Source organism: Triturus cristatus, chromosome 4_1 (assembly GCF_964204655.1).
Source record: "Triturus cristatus chromosome 4_1, aTriCri1.1, whole genome shotgun sequence".
NCBI classification, from domain to species: Eukaryota; Metazoa; Chordata; class Amphibia; order Caudata; family Salamandridae; genus Triturus; species Triturus cristatus.
The window spans coordinates 1,274,499,289-1,274,522,924 of record NC_140585.1 but is presented as its reverse complement, the minus strand read 5'-3'; the positions used below and the strand labels follow the sequence as shown (position 1 = coordinate 1,274,522,924).

The following is a 23,636-nucleotide window of genomic DNA, read 5'->3' as shown; positions in this document are numbered from 1 at the left end:
TACACTAATACTAGTTTACTATAATCAAGTAAATGATGGATAGGAAACGGTTGGGGGATTATTAAGGAAGAAAATCACATATACAAGTCCAATATTCATAAGTTTAATAGTAATATACATTTTCAGATATTAGTTTTAGTGTGTTTATTGAAATCAAGGGGGTAGAATTCTTATCTCCCTTTCCTTAATTGAAGATTCCTGTTGCTCAAGTTAAAGGTCTGGGTGTCCTTTATACATTAATACTAATATACAATACATAAATAAATAAATGAAGTTCTAAGAGACAGTAGGGGTTTTAAGGTTATAGGGATATTTCTGGGTGGGTCTATGTATAGAATGAGTGTTAAACTAAACATGGATATTTGTTATGTTAAATTTCTTGTAGCCAGTAGTGCATTTCTGTTTCTGTTTAGTCTGTTTTGGAGGTGCCTAATTGTATGATGTCTTCACGTACCCTTTGTCTAATTTTCAGTTCACGATTCCCAGGCCTTGAGTGTAGTATAATTTGTTCTCGTCCAAAGAATTTGAAAGTTTTATTTTGGAGGTGTTCCTGGTTGCAGATATCCGTTAGAGGAGGGCCTATGTCAGATTTATCGATTGTTCTATACTGCTGCTGTATCCTGGTTCTAAGTGGTCTGATGATGCTACACACATAAGGGCAGATTTACAAGCTCCTTGCGCCACTTTTGCGTCACTTTTCCCATGTTAAAAGTGACGCAAAAGTGGCGCAAGGGGCTTGTAAATCTGCCCCATAATGTTTGGAGTAAGGGCATCGATGACGTAAATTACAAATGTGCTGTAGCAGTTTATTCACGCTTGGATTCTGAGATTTGTTCCTGGTTCTGGTACAAATTCCTTGATTTTGTTGATGCGTAGCTAACAGATGTTACAATTGTGACATGTATAGAAACCCAATGCTTTATCCAGAAAAGTGAATTTTGTTATTCTTCTGTAAATGAATTCCAATTTACATAATAGGTCGTTCAGATGTCTTGCATAGTGGAAGCCCATTTGTGAATGAGCCTGAATGTTGACGTTAATAGAGGGATGATTGAGTAGGTGCCAATGACGTCTTATATTTCTGATTTTCTGATGTCCATTATGAAATCTGTCAGGCAGCATATGACATTCTGTAGCTCATTTGATCACGTTGTCTTAATTCGTAGGAATGACTGGCATATCTATGCCATTTGTTGCGGCCTGTAGTTGTTTTTTTCTCATAGCCCCTCTCTTCCCCCAATTCCATCATATATTTTGGTGCTGTTGTGTAGGTCTCTTTTCCACTACAATTATTTTTGATTTGTTGTGATTCTCCTTTTGGGATATTTTTGAGGGTGTGCTGAGGGTGATAACTCTCTGATATTAGAATGGAATTTGCTCCTGTGTTTCTTCTTTAAAGTTTGGTTTGGATTTTGCCATTTTTTATGTAAATCATGATGTTTAGGAAATCACTTTCTTTAGTAGAAAAGTAGAATATGGTCCAGAGGTTTCATCAATTGGTGTTAATGTTCTGGAGATATTGTTTTAAGGTGCTTTCAGGATCCTTCTAGAGAATATATTGTTAATATTCCTGCCGCAGAATATTATGTGGGGAGTGTATTCTGCAAATTGTTAATCCCAGATCCAACATTTCTCTACTTCCCCCATAATGATACAGGCGTACAGCAGTGCAAATGTTTCTCCCATCACAGTACCCTGGATCTAGTAGTATTCTTGGATGGGACTGAAGATGTTATTTAGTAAGCAAAATGATAGCATTTTCCTTTGATAATATTACTTAGTTTCATGAAATGTGCTAGTTTAGTACCAAGTGCCTTCTGGGCTGCATTGATCCCATCTGTATGTCATATAGAGGTGTATAGACTCAATAGGTCTATAATAATAGAATTGAGCTTTTTAGGTATAGCCATGATATTCACAGGGCATTCTGGTTAAAAAAATGTGAGGTTTACTTCCAACCTTCTCACATCGGGAGTCAGGAGAATATGTAGGCAGGAACGTACTGTAGGCTTGATGGGTATCAGGGCAGCTCGGTGCAAGGAAAGGACACCCCTCATTCCTTTTATTTGTTATCTTTTGCTAGTGTCTAGTGGGCTTTCTGGCCCCAAATGTGGAAAACTCCCCAAAGTGCCCCCTGAGGGGGCAGAAATACTGTCTTGGGCCTAGGGATTTGGGGGCATGCTGGTGCCAGGACGAGCCAGCCCCCACCCCACTCCATTCCATTTTATTTTCCTTTTCCTGATGTCTAGCAGGCTTCTGTCCACCTTGTGCAGGTAGGGATTGTGCAACTGGTAGAGGGAGGAGTGTTGGACCATACATGGGGTGCACTACAGTCATGCCGAACTCTCAAATTGGCCACTGGAGTGGATGCATACACAGGAACCGCCTTCCTGTGACCCAATTGCGTTACTCAATACCTTTACCATCCAAATCACTGCTCAAGGGGGTGGGCATGGTGCACTGATAATCATAGAAATAAAGGTTTGAGCTTCAGGGAAAGCACTTCCGTAGCAGCCCAGGGTAAGTTCAAAGGGAAATCCCTCTGGTGCGCGAATAAGAGTGATTGTCAGCCCTGGGTATGTGAACAACCCCTTCCTATCCACAGCACTTGAAAGTGTCTTTGATCTTAGCATCCAACAGTTTAATGTTCTAATGCTGTTGTGTGATATCTTTGAATACATAAAAAAAGAAGACATCAATATATATATACAGCCAAAACCAAGATGCATAAGCACCCAACACACACACATATGGATACACGTTAAGTCAGATAAAAATATATGGACATGTAAATGTTAGATGGGTGGTTCTGGGTACAGAGATGGGTGCCTGGAAATGGGTAGGATGGGGCATGGATGTGGTTGCACAAAATAGGCGATTTCCCTTTATGGTGATCTGTAAGTGAACTGCAAGGGATCACTTTTTAATAGTTATGTATGCACTTCTGTGGCATGTGCAATTTTGCACTGCTCTAGCAGGCTTTTATGTGCGGTAAATTGCGGTAATATTTTGCTTCACAGTAGCACAGTTTGAAACTTAATTAAATATAGCCCCACAATTTTTTGAAGAGTTACACTGCAAACTTAAAAGACCACGCCCTATATATTCACAGTGAATCTATGACCTTATTCCGCAGCCTTTTTCCCCGCAGGGAATCACAACGCGATCGTTACAACGACCGCATTGTGATTCCGCATACCATTACTCCGCAAGTCGAAACAACGACTTGCGGAGGGGGGGCGCTGGATGTTGGAATAGTATAATTTACTATTCCAACTCCAGTCTGTGCGGACAAAAGGGAAGGTGTTGGATTTTAAATTCAACACCTCCCCCCCCCCCTCCGCAAGTCGTTGTTCCGACTTGCGTAGTAATGTATGCGAAATCACAACGCGGTTGTGGTAACGACCGCGTTGTGATTCCCTGCGTTGAAAAAGTTTCGGGGTAAACGTTGTTTACCATTCACAGTCGATCATTCATTGTGGATTTATTTTATTCAAATATCTTGTAACCCTGTGTAAAATAATATGCATCTGCACAGACAATGGTGTCCATTTTGTCCTGGCTAGGACCCTATGATCTACTAAGTCTGTCCAAATTGGCCAACGGAGGGTTTGTCAGACAAACATGGGTGAAGAACACTGAGAACCTCTGATATTCACCTAAAAACACAAGGCTTAACAAGGGTTCAGAATCTAAACGAACAGCCACAGACTAAAGACAATATATTTAGAAAAGTCTTCAATGAGGAAAGCCATTTACGTTCAGCTTTACCATACAATTCAGCATGAAAAAGGCTCTTTGCAAATTAGTTAGCAAGTGCTGGAGGTGGAGTGTCCCCTAAGACCCCTACTTCTTTCATTTTGTGGCATGTCCCGCAAAAATATGACCGCCAGTCAGGAGGATAACTAGTCTGACTGTAAGCTGAAGAAAGAAGTGCTGTGAAGCAGGTAGGGTTCTGAGGGAGTATGCCAATCAAAGGCCTTTTGCTGTTTCTATGTGTGCTGCACAACGCAGCACAATTAGAAACAGCAAAAACAAAACATTTCTCCTAGTTGTGCCTGTTTAAGACCAGGTTTTAACTGGTCTTAATTTTGTCGCTGCCCCATGTTTACGCTGCCCTTGTAAAAATGGGGCAGCATCAAAATCAATGGGTGTTGCGTTGAAACGCCCACCCCAACACCCATTGCCCACCCCTTTTACGCTAAGTATAGTGTGAAAGGGGGCCTATTCACAAGGTAGCGTTAAGCCACTTTAAGTAGCTTAATGTTGCATTCTGAATAGGGCGAAGCTCCTATCGCCACCACAACTTCAGAAAAAGTGACGTTGAGGTGACGATAGGGGCTTGTAGATATGTCCCACAGTATCAGTGAACAGCTTGGATTTTAACTCCAGAATCCAAACATGGGGGGGCAAGTTATGGAGCTAACAAAGAGACCACTTTCTATCTTTATCTCCTTCTCCGATGTTTTGGACAGACCCATTTACCCCTCACTGCGTATTACTATTCTGGGGCACATGGAGGATTTGGTGGGTGAAGGGGAGAGCGGGCCCTGGTGGGGTTGGGCACCCTAGTTGTAAAGAGAGACATTGTGCGGGCCTGGAACTCTGTCAACTCCCCCTCGCTGATGGCTAGGCGTGGGCCGATGGACAGGTGTGCAAAATGGAGGAAACCACCTATGAAACACGAGGCTCCCCCAAAAGCACAACTGGTGGACTATTATGGGCTGGTTAGTATGGGGTCATGCATTGCTTGTTCACTGATTGCGCTGCACTCTGCTGCTTGCACTACAAGGTTTCTTGTTCAAATGTACAAAATCAATAATATTTGGTTTATAAAAAAGAGATCAATTGGGTGCATGATATACTTATTCACCAAATGTTAATCACCAGGTATAGTCTGGTGTATCTTCTGTATTTATACACATGTATTGCTCTGAGTTCTTGTTGTAAATGCACTTGCATGTTTAATTAGCCTATAGCCTCACTGCTGGTAAGTATAGCATTCTGCTAGCCCTAGGCATAGGGTTGTACTTTTTAAACACCCCCAATAAACTAGAGGTAGTGGCCCCCCCACTAGACATGGGCGTTGATTCACCAAAATGACAGAGGTAATGGAAGTGATATCACATAACCTCTGCCCTCAGTGACATCAAAGGGAGTGCCATCATGTGACCCTTGTCCCTGATTTTTCCAGGAAGACTTGTCACACGACCTAACGTCACAATTGAGGATTTGCGATGGATAGAATCACAAGGTAATGCAAAGCTGTGCTATGTAAGGGTCTTTCCCTGGAAGGTGCATTGAGTTCCCTTGAGAGCAACCATAGGTTTTGATGCAAATCCCTATCTGTCAAAAGTGCTTCAGCGCACTGGGAAGAAAATGATGTGCCCCTTTTGAAGTAAGGCAGTTCAGCAACTTTGGTGTAGCAATGCCTTGTCTCAAAGAATACTAAAGCTTGGCCTCAATCTCAGACAATCTCACTCACTACTTGTCACTCGACTCTCATTCACTTACACACACACACACGACTACATTTACAGAAATATGTTTTCACGCATACGCATGCTCTCTCACCTCAAACACGCTGTCACCCACAAGCACGCATACCACATGCATTTAAAACCATTTTTACTTACCATGGCTGCCACCAGAGGTCCTGTGTTCTCCATTTTCTATTACACTAATAGTTAGTAATAGAATAACATTCAATATAATTATAATGAAAGACAGTCAGGGAATAGAGGAAGCGGAACACCCGCCTGTTCTTGGCAGTGATTTTGAGACCCATGAGGCAAGGGGTTGCAAAGGCAGTACCAGGGGTCAACAGGGGCAAGCTCAGTGTTGGACCTGTAATCCCTGGCGACCCCTAAATGACATCCATGAAAACAGGATCCGTGTTCACCCCTCCCAAATTTGGGGGCACCCGCACACCGCAAGGGAGGCTCACAGAAAACCTCCCTTCCATCCCAAAATGCTATCGATAAAAGCCTAGGTGTATTAGGGGTGGCATTTCACCCTCCACCATTGATATAATACTAAAAAGTACCACTTTCATAGCGGTGAAAAGGGCGGGATCTTGTGCACCGTTTAATTCCAGGTCAAAGAAATGATGCTTGCTATATGAGAAGAACCAAACAGTTTTGATCAAGGACCAGGGCCAGGATTGGAACCCATGTCATCAGACCAAGGAACTTACAATAAATCCAGAAAAGACCAAAGTATTGATCTTTGGGAGTTGCACAAAAAGAACACTTCTCAATTGGCACATGGGTAAAGATACAATAATTGTTTCAAAGTCTTATAATTACCTCAGGTGCTGGCTGAGTGACTTGGGCAAAGCAACTTTACATTTAAACAAAATTAAATCTAAAGTTGAGTCCACAATCTATGCCTTGAGAAAATGCAGAGCCCAACCACTATCCCAATCAGAAAGGTGCTACAATCAAAAATAAGGGCAATCGCGGGCTATGCGTAGCAGGCATTCCCAGGCAAAATGAATACAATGATGGAAAAAGTACAATGCCGGGTGTACAAACGTATTTTTAAATTACCTAAATACACCCGCAATAGCGACACCCGTCTGGAATTCGGCCTGGTGCAACAGAGCAAAGAATGCTTGGGAGTGCACGCAAAATATTATTATCACGTACTCACAGCACGGGAAGGGACCATGAAGAGCATGCTAAAACCCATCTTTAGTGGACCTCCTAACCCATGGCAGGTCTACATGCAGGAAGCAGTAGAAGTTTTAGACTTGGCAACACATAATTGGGGTCAAGAGATTATAACCTACCTGGGCGTTAAGAAGGCAATCAACAAAAAATGCTTTCAATTGTCAAGAGAAAGTGATCTAGCACATTTTGAGAGTGGAAGCGGTCGATCAGGACTGATGGTAACCTACATGGAGCACAAATCTCAGCCTTACCTCCAACAAGGCTCTAAAAAACATTCAGTGGGCTAGACTAGTGCCACTCCCAATAAAATAACTAAATCCGGGGTGGAAAGCCCTTGAACATATAATCAGCTGTAGAATCTGCAATTTCAGAACAGAATCATTACTACATCTGATGTGCTGCTGTCCGGGTCTGTTACAATCTCGTCTGAGGCTATTAAAGCCAATATGGCTACGTAAAGGTGTTCGGACAGTAAAAGACACTGTTTTGGCTTTATTATCCTGCACTTTACGGACTGACCTTGCCAGGCTGGGGAGATATTTAGAAGAAGTGCGTACCACACTTGTGAAGGAATAAGATCACACCAACCGCGAGAAAACAGTCTCGCAGTGGACAGACAAAGTCTTACTTCCCTCATAATGCTTCATATATTTTTCCAATTACTAATTGGATTGTTTTCTTTTTTAACTCTCCCACATTTTACTTGTACTTTTCATGAAAATAATTTGTTTATAATTGTAAAATAACTTTTCTTAATGTTCTGCTTTTAAATCATTCTGTCACATTGCAAATGGTTTTAAAAGTATCTGTGCAATTAAATAAATGTATATTATAGAGAGGGTCCAGATTCAGCTGATTTTTTAGCAAACGCATCTGCGGAAGAAATACCCTTACAGTAAACATTTGAAACACTGGATTTTGCAGTGAATTAAAGGTGCACATCTTATATTCCACATGCGCTTGCGAGTTCAAATGAAGACATAAAACCAGATGTGGATAAAATGAAAAACAAACCTAGAATCCCAATAAATGTTTGGTAAATATTATCCAAAAATAGCCGGTCTACATTTTGCATGTCTTAGTGCCCTAAAATGCATTAATGAGACAATCTAATTTCATATGTGATATAGCTTGAGACTTCTAAGCAAGTGCATTGGATCATAATATGGGTGTAGTGCACAATGAAATGCAAACGTCAAGTTTTGTATGTTTGAGTAACCGAAAATAGCGTGTAGAGGAAACCGCAGGGCGCGTGCCTGCTGCCGGAGGACCCAGGATCTCCTTCCTCTGGGGACAGCAGAGTGATATTACTCAGAGTTCTGTCACATGTGCACTTCTGATTGCAAGCAACTTGACATAAAATAGCTGCGTGAATAACTTGGTGTGCTCTTCATTTGGAATAACAACTCAAAAGAGCGACAAGAGCCCAGCCCCTTACACCAGTTAGCAGTGCTTAATTTGAGCTGGTGTTTGAAGGTGGAGACCACAGCACTCCTTTTTGGGGACCGAGATGTATTTTTCAATATCAGACTTTGACCCAAACCAAGGGAGAGAGATACAGAGAGAGAGAGAATAAGAAAGAAAAAGATGGAAGAACAGCGATGGAGGGAGAAAGCAGGGATGAAAAAGAAGCAGCAAGAGTGAGGCAAAAGTCCATGGAGTGTATGTCGGTGAAAAAGGAAGCATGGGGTTGAATCAAGACTAGACATGCTTTGTATTTGGCAACCTCAGATTCAGCAGCTGGCTACTGAGGCAATTTTTAGCCCTAACACTTACTATTTTACGAAAGTTCGGCTGCAAGTGAGACTAAAACTAGCCTTAAACACGGGCGGTGTAGGCTAAATCCCGTGGATAAAACATTCTGAGAGACACTCAGAGCTGCCTGCATGCAGGTCATGCAGCACTCTCTCTCCGACCAGGCTACAAAGAAAAGTGTATTTCATCACTGTTTGTATAGGTTGCCAGCAGAGATGTAGCTATCAGTGGTACCACAGGTACTGTGGCACTGGCCCAATGGCCCGATGGGGGCCTACTGAACCCTGATTATTGCTGTATTTTACTACTGAACCAGTGGTCAAGAGGCCCATTTTTTTGTTTTCACCAGGGTCCTTGGCAGCTGCCAAGGGCCCTTTCTATTCCACTGGCTACCGGCTCCCCGTTCATCCTCTCTGTATATAATCTTGTGGCTCTCCTTTCCCTTGTTATTTTACACGTTTTAAGGCACCTCCCATCTTGTTTACACTCCTTAGAAGCACTGAAAAAGCCCTGATTAGGTGCAGAAGTAAATTCCAATACTCCCCTTGACCAAAATCTCAGATTTTTGATCCCTGTGCTAACACTTCACCCCCTGCAATTTTCAATTGATCAGTTTACTGAACAAAACATGTTAATTAATACATTACTTACCAGTAAACTTCATTACCCCGATTAAGATCCTTGTCCCTGTGCTAACCACATGAGGCAGCCCCTCCCCCAGACATGCTATACTCACGCTAATCCTGTTTCTAATTTTGTAAAAACTTAAGACTCCTCCCTCTCTCCACCATCCCTGTACGTGACAAGTCAAAAAACAGAGGCATAAAAAGGGAGGGAGGAGCTATGAGTGGGACGAGGAGTACCTTAATCGGGGTAATGAAGTTTACCAAGTAGTGTATTTATTACCCCCTCGTTTGTCCTCCTTGTCGCAGTCCAAATCAAGTGACAACATCACAAGCAATAAACAAATAATGTTGTACACAGTGTTTTGAAGCTCAGTGTTTATTGAAAATAACAATTACTTCATTGCTGCTGTGAGAACCCCAAAATGCTAAATTATTCATAGATGCATTCTGAACCTCCAATTGTTAACGATTAGCAAAATAATGAGATTTCCATGTGGCGCTCTGTAGATTTCATGGATTAAATTCCCCCTGCCTCTACCCAAGAAGTGGGAAAGGTCCTAATGCAATGGATCTGAGCTAGGGGAACCACACCCAACGACTGGTAAGCCTGACAAATAGCTAGTCGAATCTGTCTATTCAAAGTAACTTTTTTGGCAATATTGACACATCCTGAAGAAATAAAGCGAGATTTTGATATCCGAAATTCCTTAATGCATTGCAGATAAATAAGAAACAACCTTTTCACATCCAGAAAGGAAGGAACTTGGTCACCTTCCTCCTGTAGGACAGGAAAACAATCTCCTGCTGTAAGTGATGTTTTTAATTGATTTTTGGAATTAATTTAAGATCTGGTCACGAAACCAACCTATCTGAAGGAATCTGCAAATACGGATAAGAAATAACCAGGCCTCACAGTTCTTTTAACCTCCCAGCTGATGTGATAGCTAGAAAACAATAGCTTTGGCTGAGACTCACCTCATGGCTGCCTGTTCAGGAGGTTCAAATGGCAAAAGTTGTAGACCTTTGAGTACCGTAGGCAAGTCCCAGTATGTAAAAATAGCCTGTGAAATTGGTATCTGTAAACTTTTCAGCAGGCAAACAACCAATAGAGCAATTTGATCCATCTCACCTCTAGAACCCCTAAAGGCTCTTATTGCCACCCATTGGGCTGCCAAGGTAGCAGGAGTCAATTCCCCTTTTTTGGGGAGAGGGTTGGCCTAACGGCTTGGCCGGTCGACCTTGAATCTGGGGAACTGGGTTTGAGCCTTGGCAATGACGCTGAACATCCTGTGATTCTGGGCAAATCACTTAATCTCCCCGTGCCTAACAAAAAAAAAAAATTAATGTGTCCTCATGTATCACAGCTGGTGCTATGTAAAGCGCTCTGATACCCGATTCGGGTCAAGTTCGCTGTATATAAAACTCTGTAAAAAAAATAAAAAAATCCAAGATCTGAAATGGATCTCCCAACACTGGATCTATCTCTTTAGGAGAACACCATTTAACATGTGAACCCCAACTTTTCTTATAGGATGAGACTGTAGAAGGTTTGTTGAGAGAGATATGCGTCTCTGGCTACCTTGCTAGAACAACCCATATCTTCTAATGCTAACCTCTTAAGTGCCATGCCGTCAGCTTTAGTGGTTGAAGCTGGTGCAGAGGTAAGAGTGGGGATTGCAGAGGAGAAGGAATGAATGGTGTTGAATCCACCCCGGCTCTGGAACACACAAAAGACTACCGCACACACAGAGCTCTGTAACACGCGTCTTTATTCCTCAGCATGCAACCGTTAACTGAATGCACTACGTCATAAACTTTATTGCCTAGACCCAGTAAACTCCCAACTGATTATATAACTTTGTAAGGAGTCTGGCAAGGACCACAAGGGTCCAGCTGCACATGATCACATGACACTACATCTCCCCCTTTCTTAAATAACAAGCATTTGCAATGCAATCGGTCTCTCCATTGGGACCTTATATGTTTTTAGCTATGCAGCACATTAGCGTGGGTTCTGAAACATCTACTGTTCTTTAACATAGAGGGAAAGTAAGTACTAAACTCTGTGACACACCAGGTATGGGAGCACATGGATGGAAATATTGCCTTTCAGCGGGAAATGGTATAGTCCAAAGCTCTGTTTTTAATATAAAATCAGGGCCTTCGGTGGTTATATCACTGAAAATATAAGATTTGAAAAAAATATTATTGCCTGCGAGTGGTCATAGAAGACAATTTGTATGGAATGGAATCTAGAGAATGCTAAAGTGATTCTGGTATTTTGCTGACCTCTGCTGGTTGTTTTTTATCAAGAAAGTTAAATAGAGGCAGTTGCCAGAAAAAAAAAAAAGTCCCTCAGCAGAAAGCAATTCCGGTATTTTACTGACCTCTACTGGTCGTTTTCTATCAAAACGCTTAAATAGAGACAGTTGAACAGAAAAAAAGTCCCTAAGCAGAAGCAGACAAGTCCTTGGGCTGATTTCCAGAACCCACAAAGTACATCACATATAAGTATATATTAAGGATATAAAAGATGTCTCAAATGCTCAACCTAAAAGTACGGCCAACATATATACATTAGAATTCTGCAATAAGTCATTGAGGTGCTCGGACTAATCTTCCAGATCCAGTCATATGAGGTGAATGAGTTGCACTGTTATTTGGCATTATATCTCTAGGCTCAAAGAAGTTGGGGGGAGAGAGAAGCAGAGATTAATTCAGCTTCCGGAGTTAACAATATTGTAATAAAAGGGGAATAAATAACTTGTGTCAATATTTCAGAGCCTCAGGAAAATTGTATAGGAGACCCTCAACCACACACTCACAGTATGCAGTGTATATTTATTCTCCTCTCGTGTGGTTTGGTGGATAGTGTCATCATTGGGTCTATCACTTGAGTGCTCTGTTCTCCATGTGATCTAGATGTAGACTCAGATGCTTGACTTGGGTACCCAGGTGGACTTGTCTCACTCGTGATGTCTTGAGCCGACGAACATCGAGGCAGATGCTTGAAATGTGACGAGTCTCTCGTAATGGACTTTCCAGGATGTTGAGCGGTCACCATATGTCCTTTACTTGTCACGACTTCTCAATGGATCAGCATCAAACGGAGCGTCAGTCTTGCATCTTTGATTTTGTTTGACTAAAACCCTGTCTCCTTTTTCGAAAACTGTGTCCCTAGCGCATCTGCGCTTATGTACATAGACCTTTATCTTGCTCATCAGTCTCAAATCTCATCAGTGTCTAGTACTCGGCTCGTAGTCCATTGTTGTAGCTTTGTCCCAGGTGTTCTGCCAAACAGCAAGGTGGCAGGGCTTTCACCTGTTGTAGAATGAAGAGTTGGCCAATGGGCATGAAGGGCTGGACAGAGGGCTGACCTGAGATCTATTCCTTCGAGTGCAGCGCGGTGAACGACTTTCTTCAGGGTGCCCATTAATTGTTCAACAATGCCATTTGCCTGTGGCCAGAGAGGTGTTCTTTTCTGATGCTTGATGTTCAAGTGACTAAGAAGGTCTTTTAACTCTCTGCTATTGAAGGGACTGTTGGTAGATTTGAAAATGGAAGGAACACCCCACGGTGCAAAAATATCACCCAGACTCTCGATGAGTTTGCTATGGGTGGTCGATGATAAATCTTCCACGAAGGGAACACGCAAGTACTCATCAATAACTACTATGAGATGATGTCCATTGTTTAAGGGCCCAAAGAAAACTGCAATTTTCTCTCAAGCGCGTTGGGGGGAGTGGTCAGACATATTTAGCTGATGCTGTGTTGTCTTGAGAAATAAGCAATTGCACAGGTGATATGCTTTCAGTTTCTTGTTGACTTGCTCATCAAGGCGAGGAAACCACACTTGGTCTCTGAGGCCTCTTTTGGTGGCTACAATGCCACAATGTCCTTCATGTGCCATTTCAATGACTTAAAGTCTGAAGCTCTCAGGTATGACAGTTCTTGAACCTCTTAGTATAATACCTTCTTGAGTGATAGAAAATTCTAACTGCACATTTTAGAATTTTTGATATTTATTGTCATCTGTGAGAGGTTGAGTATGTTTTCTCCATGATTATGTTGCAATGATATCCTTAAGTATGTGCATGTCTCTGCCTGTGTTGATAGCAGCAGTGATCAGTTTAATGGATAGAGATGCAGGGGTGCTGGACTTTACTATGAAATTGATATAATCTTCACCCAATTTAGACGTTGCACTGTGATTCTGTAACAGTACTCTTGGGAAGTATTCAGCGGGGTTTTGATCCTTCCCCAGCTTATGCACAAGGGTACAATCATGCTCTTATAATTGCAATCTCTACCTCTCAATGCAAGGGGGCATCTTCGCATTCGTATTTCTGAAAATGGAGAGCAATGCCTAGTGGTCAGCTCGAGTTGATGGTATCCTTTGCTCAAATCAAGATGGAAGAAGACTTTGGCACCATTCAGCTGTGTAATTATGTCCACTCTGTGTGGACCTGGGTGTCTTTCTCTCTCGATTGCTTTGTTGGCCTAGTGCATATCAAAACATATGCGCAGTGCACCTCCATTTCCTTTTTCGCACTACCACTATGGCCAAAACCCATGGTGTCAGACCAGTGGAGCACTCGATGATGTCATGCCTTAATAATGTTTCTAGTTATTGCTCAACGGCCTCCTGTAAATGAAAAACAATTTGTTGGTGTCACTGAGCAACAGGACAAACGTCCTAATTAATGTGAAGTTGCACCTTCATTATCTTGAGTTTTCCTTGTCCATGAAACAACAAAGCAAATTGACTTACTATTTCAGAATGTGCATTGAGGTTGTAGTTGATGGATATCAGTCCCATGTAAGCAGCAGTGCTGAGACTGAGTAGACACGCACTCAATGAAGTACCTTGGACAACATAAATTGGTGCTTGTACTGTCGTTTTCCTATGTCTCATGGTCGCTACAAATGACCCTTGACTTTGCAATGGTGTAGAAGCAGCCCATGTGTACACCTTTGCTTTTGATGGTGTTAGATGTGATATTGGAGACAGTTTACTGTATTTTTCTGCCAGCACGATGTTGATCGATGCATAACTGTCTATAATTAATATATGGCAGCCATTCACCTTTAGCATGATATTGGGGCACTACCAAATGAGTTTGGCTGCTTTACGTGGCGATCTCTCCTTGACTTGTGTTCTTCTTTGCAAGCAGCCAATTCAACATGTGCATGTCGTTCTGCAATGAAGTGCAATGATTCCAACTGACAACCCGGGAGAATGGACTCCGTAGGCTGTAGGGGTGTCCTGCACATGCAGGGGCACCCTCTCACTTAGAACCAAGCACCCTGACTTCAGGAGTGCAAAGGCCTGCTATAGGAGTGACATAGGTTTTAAGTGCAGTGACCCTTAGATATAGTAAACCTATATATTCAGTAAGTAGTGCATACACCAGCTTACACAGGCTGCAATGGCAGACCTGTAATTCCATTTTGCATGGTCTCCCATGGGTGGCATAATGCATGCTTCAACCCACGGGAGACCTCTAGGGTACCTATGCCCTGGGTACCTTTGTACCATATACTAGGGGCTGATACGGGTAACCCAGTATCCAATCTGGAGTGTACCTAAGTGCTCAACACAACAATTTAGGGACAAAGCAGATAGATGGGGGTCCTAATTAGCAGGATCCCAGTCAGACTAGTCATAATACAGCTTAGCACCAGGCAAAAAGTGGGGGTACTCATTAAAGTAGACCCTACTTTTTTACACGGTGTCATCTTCTTTCTTGATGGTGAGTAACGTTTTTGTCTCTTGCATATGTTCACCACCGCTCTCAACTTTGTGCATCATACCTGGTTGTCATTGGCTTTACCAATTCTTTGTACCTCACTGTCGCTGCCTTTGGCGCTTCTTTGTACCTGGTTGTTTCTGCTCTTAGCAGTTCTGCTTTGTATGGGTCTGTGTTACGCTGTGGTGCAGTATCTCATCTTCCAGCCTCACCAATACGATTCTGCTGGGCTTTCTGACTGTGCTCCTCTGTAAGGCCTTAACCTTCTTCGAGGGTATTGTATAAGCTAGAGCGGCACTTTTACTGCACCTACACCAACTGTAGCCTGCTTCTTGGAGCACATGTGGCATGTACGAGAAGTTTGCTAGACCTCAGCAAACTCTCAGGGAGAGGGGTCTTGTTTTTTCAGGACACATATCAAGAGATCTATCCAGGGATCCCCGAACAGATGACAACCTGATGAAACACTGAACGAGACAGGTGGAAAAGAACACACAAGGGGATTTTGTGAGGCTGTCTGCATGGTAATTGAGATCTCCCTGAAGATAAATTACCCACATGGCCATGAGATTGTTCTCTGTCCGTGAACAAATCATCAGTGCTAATGTATTTAAAGGAAAACATTTTTACCTCTAGGGTGATTAAAGTAGTGCCATTTTACCTGATTGTCCGTTTGTACTACCAGGTTTGAACTCAACAGGTGGGGGTTGCAAATACTAGACTACTTCCCACACCAAAGCCAACTCTCTCCAATAGGATGAACAGGCCCTGTCAAACTGCGACCACTGGCCTTTGGCTTACAGCCTTCTCAGGGTCACTCCCCAACCCCACAGGCTGGCATATATTGTCAATAGAACAGGGGGGGTCATCTGAAAAGGAGTATCCTTCTACAATTTGCGTGTGTACAGCGACTAACTCAACTCCTATACAATTGTTGCCAACAAAGGAACTTGTATGTCGTAATTGGCTAAGTGCGACTTCACCGCTTCTTGAGTTTCAGAGAAGAATTGCAAATTAACCAGTCATCAAGATATGGAAAGAGAGAGACACCTTTAAGTTGTAAGACTGCCAAAACTGGAGCCAGTACCTTGGTAGAAGCCTTTGATGAAGTTGATAGCCCGAATGGAAGGGTCTAAAACTAATAGTGTCTCTCCTCCACACAAATCTTAGATACTTCTGGCTGTCCTTGTGGACTGGTATGTGGAAAGAGGAATCTTCCAAATCTAGAGTAGCCAAATTGTTGCCTCTCTGAATCAGTTTTGTTGATATGTTTAAATCCAGTTTGGGACAAAAAGAGCTGTCTTGTTTTCATACCAAAAAGAGTATTAAATAAATTCCCAGACTTTTCTGATCCACCTAAACTGGCCCCTTTGCCTTCTTTAGAAGCAATTTCTGAGCACCATTGATAATTTCTTCCCTTTTTAGAGGGTTTTTTGACAGTGGTGTAGACCTGAGGAAATTTAGAGGAGGATGACCATCAAAAGGAATCCGATAACCCTGATGAATGATGGACAGGACACACTGATCCGCAAATCTGTCCCATCCATTGAAGGAAGAGAAACTGAAGTCTTGAGCCCACTTCTAGAAAGTTATTTCAGACTTGGTTCTTGAAAAACCTGTTTTTGTGGTCAGGATTTGGCCGCAAATGTGACTTCTCGACCTTGAGCCCAGCCATGGAAGGGACAACTATTATCTTGCTGTCCATGAACATTGTTTGTGAAAAAAAACTTCCACCCTGGTAGGGCTTGAGTAATTTTTTCTCCTACGCTGAGCATTAGACCATATCCATAAACTGTTCACCATAGAGTTCGGGACCCTAAAAAGAGAAGTTTATGGACTAATAATTTTTGGTTAATTTCCAGTTTCCAAGGCTTCATCCAGCCACCACAGGACCGGAAGACACAAATGCCACATACGTAGAAATTGAGCCAGAATCTTCATCTTAGCCAGAATGGGAGTCAGATCGCTCTTCTCCTGTAAGCAATCAAACAACTTCTCAAAGTTTTTTAACAACACAGGCATATGAAGCATATGTGCTGGCCCGCAAACAAAAGTTACATGCTGCGTATGAACATTTTAAGGTTGCCTTAACCTTTCTGTACTGCCAGGGTAGAGTCTTCAGAGGCCAAAAAATATGAAGATGCCATTGATGTCAAAAGGAGGATGACCTACAAAATAGTATTAAACTTTGGGACTTACGGAAATTGTCCTTCAAACTGGTTAATTAGATACCTTTTATTCCAAAAGTGTGGAATATTCTGCTTATCAATATCTCTTCATTCCTTGGCAATGAGCTCCTTTAATACACCGTGAAGGGGGAGATCATCAACTACTGAGCACTATATTGAGCACAGAACTGTTACACATTTAGGGGCAGATTTACGAGAACTGGTGCATCTCTATATATCAGCAGAGATGCGCCAGCTAATTTGCGTCACGGAAAAAAACCCTTGCGCCACCATGGATGCGTCGCATTTACAATGCGGTGCACTGTGGCACAAGGATTGATAGATGCGTGGCGCATCTATTGGCGTAAAGGCAACACATTGCTGGAGATGTGTCACAAGCACGATGCAACTTCAGCAATGCTTCGGAATGCCTATTTCTATTAAGCTGTATCACTCCTTATGCCTGCTTCAAGCAGGTGTAATGTTTTGACGCAGTGGCATCGTAAAAGGGAATCAGTGAAATCTTGTAGATTTCACTCCATCACTTTTACGAGGCTTTCTTATGTCGGAACGCCCACCCTGCATACATTATACCTGACGCAGGTATAATGTAGCGCAGGGCTTTAGAATGTGATGTATCTCCCTAGATGCGTCACGTTGTAAATATGTCGCAACGTGGCGCATTGTTTATGATGCCGATGCATCACAGAAGTGACGCAACGGTTGGTTAAAGTTGTCACAAGGGGCTTGTAAATCTGCCCCTTAATGTTTAGTATCAAAATCAAGTAACATTTTTATATGTACCAACATGTCCGAAAAAAGCTTCCACTGGCCATATTTTCCTTCAAAAGAAGTATCATGATTATCATCCATTTCCCCCTTCTGCTTCTTGCTATGAGTATCATTTAACACACTCTCTACCACATGATAAATCATGGACTGGAGATCCGTCTTTGAAATTTGCAGCAAATCTTCTGCCTCCAAGGACAGTACGTTTTCTTTTCTGTGCCACTTTCCCCCCAGCAAGCACAGTAAACCCGTCCCAAGACTTAATTGTAGTGCTATAAGAAGCAGGAAGCCCGAAGTGGTAAGGTTTTTTCCTATTTCTCCCAGGATCCTTTTTTCTGGTCCAGGGAGGATCTGGCCTGGCAGTTTGGGCTGGACTGGTCCCATGGGGAGCAGGGCCAAGACTGAGTTGCATATGGCTGGGTCCAAACTGGGATGGCAAAGTCAGCAAAAAATGATGGATTTAACCAAATCCGTGACTGAGAGTGAGTTTTGACAAAGTTCAGCATTCAGTCCATCATCTTTTTGTGTTGTTATAGTCACTCTAAGTGGTAAGGGTATGCCCAGATGTGGGTCCTGTGCTTGCTGTGCAACTGATTTCAAGCTAGCTTGGATAATGAGGGGTGATACCCCGTAACTGGTCCCAGGATGCTTGCTTTCTGGTCCAGGGAGGACTTGACCGGGGAGCAGGGTCAAGAATGATTTGCTGATAGATGAGGAATTAGGTTTGGAAAACGCCCATGAATGGTACCTAATTTTCCAGGATTGGTTTGTGTGCTGAAAAGGGCAGTGGCAAAGCAAAAGGTTTTCCTACAAAATAGCTTGTAACTGTCCTGTAAGCAAACACATTTCACTATGCCCAAGACACCTGAGGGTAATCGCATGCTTTATAAGACTTATTAACATAACATACATAAGATAACATTTGTTAAAATCTACTCATAAAAATAATTAAATGTTGTGTGATTTCTGGTAACAAATTTCTGTTTCTTCTACGTGCTGTACCAAAGGTGTTAATCATTACCCTGGTTAGTGAAAATCAAATTAACAGCCACAGAAGGATGGCAGACTGTGTTCACTTTGCTGGTCTTCATACCCATGACCTCCCTGAACAGAAGATGTCAGCAGCGAATCAATGTTTACCTCAGGGCGGTAGCTTGCTGCCACTTGGTAATCGACTTTTGCAGTCAGTGCTCATGGCTCACTCCTGTACATAAAGTTGTTATTAGGAGAATTATTTAATTGGGTTGTTAACCAAATATAAGTTTTACTGTGGACATTTATGTCTATATAATCTATGACATATAAGTAAAGAGATTTTTTGGTGCATCTTTGCTGAAATAATTCTCTAGAGGGCTACTGTCATGAGGGGAGAGAGTGGGCTATACAAGTGAAACTGCTAGTAACTCCAGGGTTTGTGTTCATTGCAACCTAGAGCACATTCTAGGGCTCATTTGAGAAGACACACTTGCTGCCAAAACTCTGGGCTCATGATCAAGAACTTTGTCTAGGTCCATCTCCAGTGCCTGGAACTGGAGTCTCCTTCGGAGTGCAGTAGTAAAGTTTATCTGAGAAAAAGATAAAGACTCCTTTAGCACTCCTCTTTAGTCTGTTTTTTTTGTCACCATCCTCTGGTGTGAACAATCTCCTATATCAGTGTTGGAACTGGAATGTTCTCTGCATTGTAAATGGGTATGTACCCCTGGCCGGGGTGCCCAACTGCACATGAAACTGGTATCCTGACTTTTTGTTTGGCCCTGAAGCCATGCTAGTCTAATGTCGACACAGAGGCCTAGGCCTGTCCATGGTAATGCAAAGTCCAGTACCTATTCTGCGATCTTCATCGGTGTACCAAGTGAGCTGGTTTGGTACTACTAACTGCCCAGGCTGAGTCACTTAGGTATGAGTAGATGTTGGTCTACACTGGTAACACACCATGATGCCATATCCGTTATCGATGTACAGTACTGCTGCACCACAATCCCTATTTTATAATATGTCACTTTGAATTGGCTTGGTAGTAGGATAGGATCTATGTAAAAGCAAAACATATATTTGCAAATAAGTCCCTATGACACCACGAATCTGGCTCCCAGAGGACCAGGCTCAAAGAAAACTAAAAAAGAGGGCTCTTTTGGTAAAGCAAATATACTCCTTAGGCCAGATTCAAAAAGTCCATACTAGTAAAGGTAGGACTAGATTCCTAACTTTTTTGGAATTCACAATGAACCTTGAGCTGCTCCCATTTCCACCCCCCAAAAAAATACATGTGGATTGTCCATTAAATGGAAACTGGTTAAATGAAGCGAAACCCAATCCTACAACCAGATCACATGCAAACTGCTGCCATGCTCTCCTGCTTGGACTTGCATTTATAGCAGAGGCTTCTCAAGATGCCCAAATGCCACTAGGAGCCGCCCTACATGTATTGTATAGCTGTGATATGATATACACGATTACTGAAGGAGCAGGGTATACCTTGCAGCGCCATCTATTATTGTGCCATTAAAGTTACCTGTGTCAATGCAACTAACCTTAAGTCGTTCTCTGCACCAGTGGAATTCACTGGAGTGTCCCAGATGCAGTGCTGCACATTTATGCAGTGTGCTCTGGACATATTGCTGCAATCGTATGTTTTCTGTCACCAGACCACATTCATTGCCTTTTCTAACGGCCTCTCAAGTCATAGAAAGTGAGTAGGAGGGGAGTGTGTCTGTGGGTGAGAGAGGGAGTTAAAACCATCTCCTTATCTAGCTCTCCTTCCTGGTGTGCAGCACATCAGGATCAACTCGTTCCACGCTTCCTGCCTCTCTATTACTGCTAAAGGTGGCGGCGTTGATAAGTCACGTCAGTGCGTGCCCGCGGCTGAGGCGCAGCGTTTCACCCGGCCGGAGCTGTGTTGGGTGAGTACAGCCTCCTCGCGCCGCTTGGCTGCGTCTTGCGTGGTAAGGGTACGGAGGTCATTAATGTGTTTAGCGCTGTTTGCTGCACTACGACTTTGTAGCTGCGTTCAGTTGTGTGCTTACCCTTTTTTCGCTGCATAACAAAATAGTTATTTCTCAGTGTCAATGTCTGTTTTGATATTGAAAGCGCCTAGTTAAAAGACAGGATAATGGAGGGTAAGTGAGCTAGTATGTATGTGCACGTGCAGCATTATACAGAATAAAATAAGCAGCATTCTATATGTGTGCTGTGCAGTAAGATTCTGTGTTATCTGGACTGGTGCTGTGTATGTGTGGGTTAAGTTGCAGTGTAGCTACAGGAAAGTTGCATCGCTGTGTTGTGTGATAGAAGATAGCATATCTAGTATGCTGTAGATGTGCAGTAACAACTAGTAGTCACAAGGTCTCCTCGTGTGATTTTACCGCAAGGCACAAATGTAACCCCTTGCAACCTGGTTTTGTTAAACAAGTACATATGAAAAAATCCCATGCTTTTAAACATATCTGCAGCTTCACCGAGGTTAATGTGCTATTTATTGTTATTAATATTGTTATTAATAATAATAATTACTATTATCATTATTATTATTAGAGTGGAGGGCCAACATGACTCACTTGAGGCTTTGTATTCAATTTTTTTACATTTGCCCTGCATATGGCGTTGCAGCTGATGGTCACCCCCCCCCCCCCCCATTTGTGCTGAAGAACAACTGAAGTAGTATTTTACTCCACAACCTTTTAATGCTGTGCAGCCAACCAAGTTTTGCAAGATGCTTTGTACCTGCCCCCAAATTGAGTCAGTGGACAGTCCTCATTCCACAACTACAATTGGTCAATTACACTTTACCATTGATACCCAAAGAACACCACCCCTTGATAGCCTGACCTCTACTAAATTCATTGTTAAAGTACTGCTAATTCCTATACATTGGCTTTTCTGTCTTTTGAATTAACAAACTTTAGTTTCTAAAATGCTTCCTTCGGTCTTATATGTGGCCTGGGAAAATCTCAGAAACCTCACCCAGCATCTCAGAAACTTCCACTGACTGGTGGCACAGGAAAGGGTTAAATCGAAAAGACTCTGCATCACATTCAATGCGTTGATGGCTCAGCACCTAAACACCCACAGAAAAAATCAAGAACTAACCTAGTCCTGGCCATCAGCTCTAACATCTGCAACCTCCCAGCTGCCCTTAAAAGAAACTGCAGGACGCAAAGATACAAGCTCTTGTCAGTGGCTGAACATCACCCAAGGAACGAACAACCCGCCTCAACGTTGAGGTAACGGCAACAACCTCCTGGCATTTAGAAAACAGCAGAAAAACGTCATTTTTTAGACTTTCACCCTATTCTGTCGGATTCACCCTTCGCTCTCTTGCCAGCACCTAAAACCAATTCAGTTATACAGTGTGTATCACGCCCAATATGTACATAAAAAAAATACTAGAACAGATTGAAGCAGTATTCTGTATTTCACAAGTGTAATGATATGTTAGCAAGGTAGTTCCGTATACCTCTGTAACGTAATGCAAATGACCATTATCTCATATCTGCAGAGAGTACCATACAGTAAATAAATTATGAGTATGTATCCGTGGAATAGAATTCCGTTGCATATGAGCCGAAGTATGATGCTGTATACACACAAGGAATTTGAATTCATCCCCGCCTGGAACTGCTCAGAGGTGTGTAGGCATTAGTGGCCATCTTGAATCCAATGCTGGTGACAGAGACAGACACTGTAATGCTAGCCATGTTTTTGATGGCTCTTGGAACCATGCCACCCACAGTAAATGTGGTGCTTGTGGTCTTCCCATAGTGTAAATACTCTCTAGACAGAATAGATGGAACAATTTTCAAATTCGACAACAAATGCTTTTTTGCTGCCCCATGAGGGACAACTGACTTCCTGCACTGCCACTTCAGCTTCCTTTAACCCCTTAGCAATCGATAGTAGATGAACATGCAAGGTCTGCATTCCATACACACTCTTAGAGGGTGTAACCAGAGGGAGCCTACTCCCCTTCAAACACTAAAGAAGAGCTACTGCCATGAAAGTTAGAAAAAAGGCTGGTAAAGCTCACCACAGCTCTCATGTTCCCTTCTCAGTGAGTTCTATTTTGAATATATGTCTCCAAACTGTATTTCCTTTAAAAGTCTATTCACAGAACAGTATAAAGGACTTTATTTTAAGTATTTCAAGCTGGCTACCAGGCAGCTGGGGAGGGAGTGGCAAATTAAGATGTTTGCGCTTTTCGCTGAAAGCGCTCCTGGATATTCACATGGAGTACTTCTGGGAAAAAGGAACAATGGCAAAATGTTTTAATTTATTTCCATATTAGAGTTTGCTTTGGAATATATAATCAGTAATGTCCCTGATGCACTGTGATATTTCTACTACAGACTCTGGGTCCTCGATAGTTTTTTAGTTGAGCCTAGGCAGCACATGCACTTTATCTGCGAGACATGCTGCGTTCCCTCTTTGGGTTTACAGCTCATTCATTGCTTTTTTATTCATCCCTTCTATTGTTTTTCAAAAATGTTTGCTTGCTAGTAGTTAATCCTTCCTCTTTGTCCCTCCTTTTTGTGTTTAGTTTAGTCCCACAGAGCACAGAAAAATTACTGTTAACATCATATGGGGGGGGCTATTGTTTTCTTTGATTCCTGCTCATGTCACTGTTTACCCATCTGCGATGGTTTAGCTTTAGTGCCCATCACTTTATCTCCCTGTCATGTTCAAATATGAAGATTAAATGTCAGACACTTCAGACTCTGTTTTAGAAATTGCCTCTTCAATTTTCTCTGACTTCAAAGTGTGAGGATTTCCTCTAAACTCCTCCCGCTTTGCTGCTTGTTGCTTTAGAGAGCCTCAGTCATCGGACCTGCAGAAGCTCAACCTTGCAGCACAGTTAAGGGGAAGGCTTGGGGAACTCCC

General features: G+C 42.5%; 1 protein-coding gene across 5 annotated transcripts in view; it reads left to right on the top strand.

The window, feature by feature from the left end:
- Window positions 1-23,636, top strand: part of TESPA1 (thymocyte expressed, positive selection associated 1) — a 267,771-nt gene that overhangs the window by 30,495 nt on the left and 213,640 nt on the right. The window contains exon 1 of one of the 5 annotated variants that reach the window (XM_085654777.1): window positions 20,593-20,662. The exons of the other annotated variants lie outside the window; for them this stretch is intronic. The gene's annotated coding sequence lies outside the window, so the exon portion shown is untranslated. Of the gene's footprint in view, window positions 1-20,592; window positions 20,663-23,636 lie in introns of those variants that run through there. 5 annotated transcript variants of the gene reach the window in all.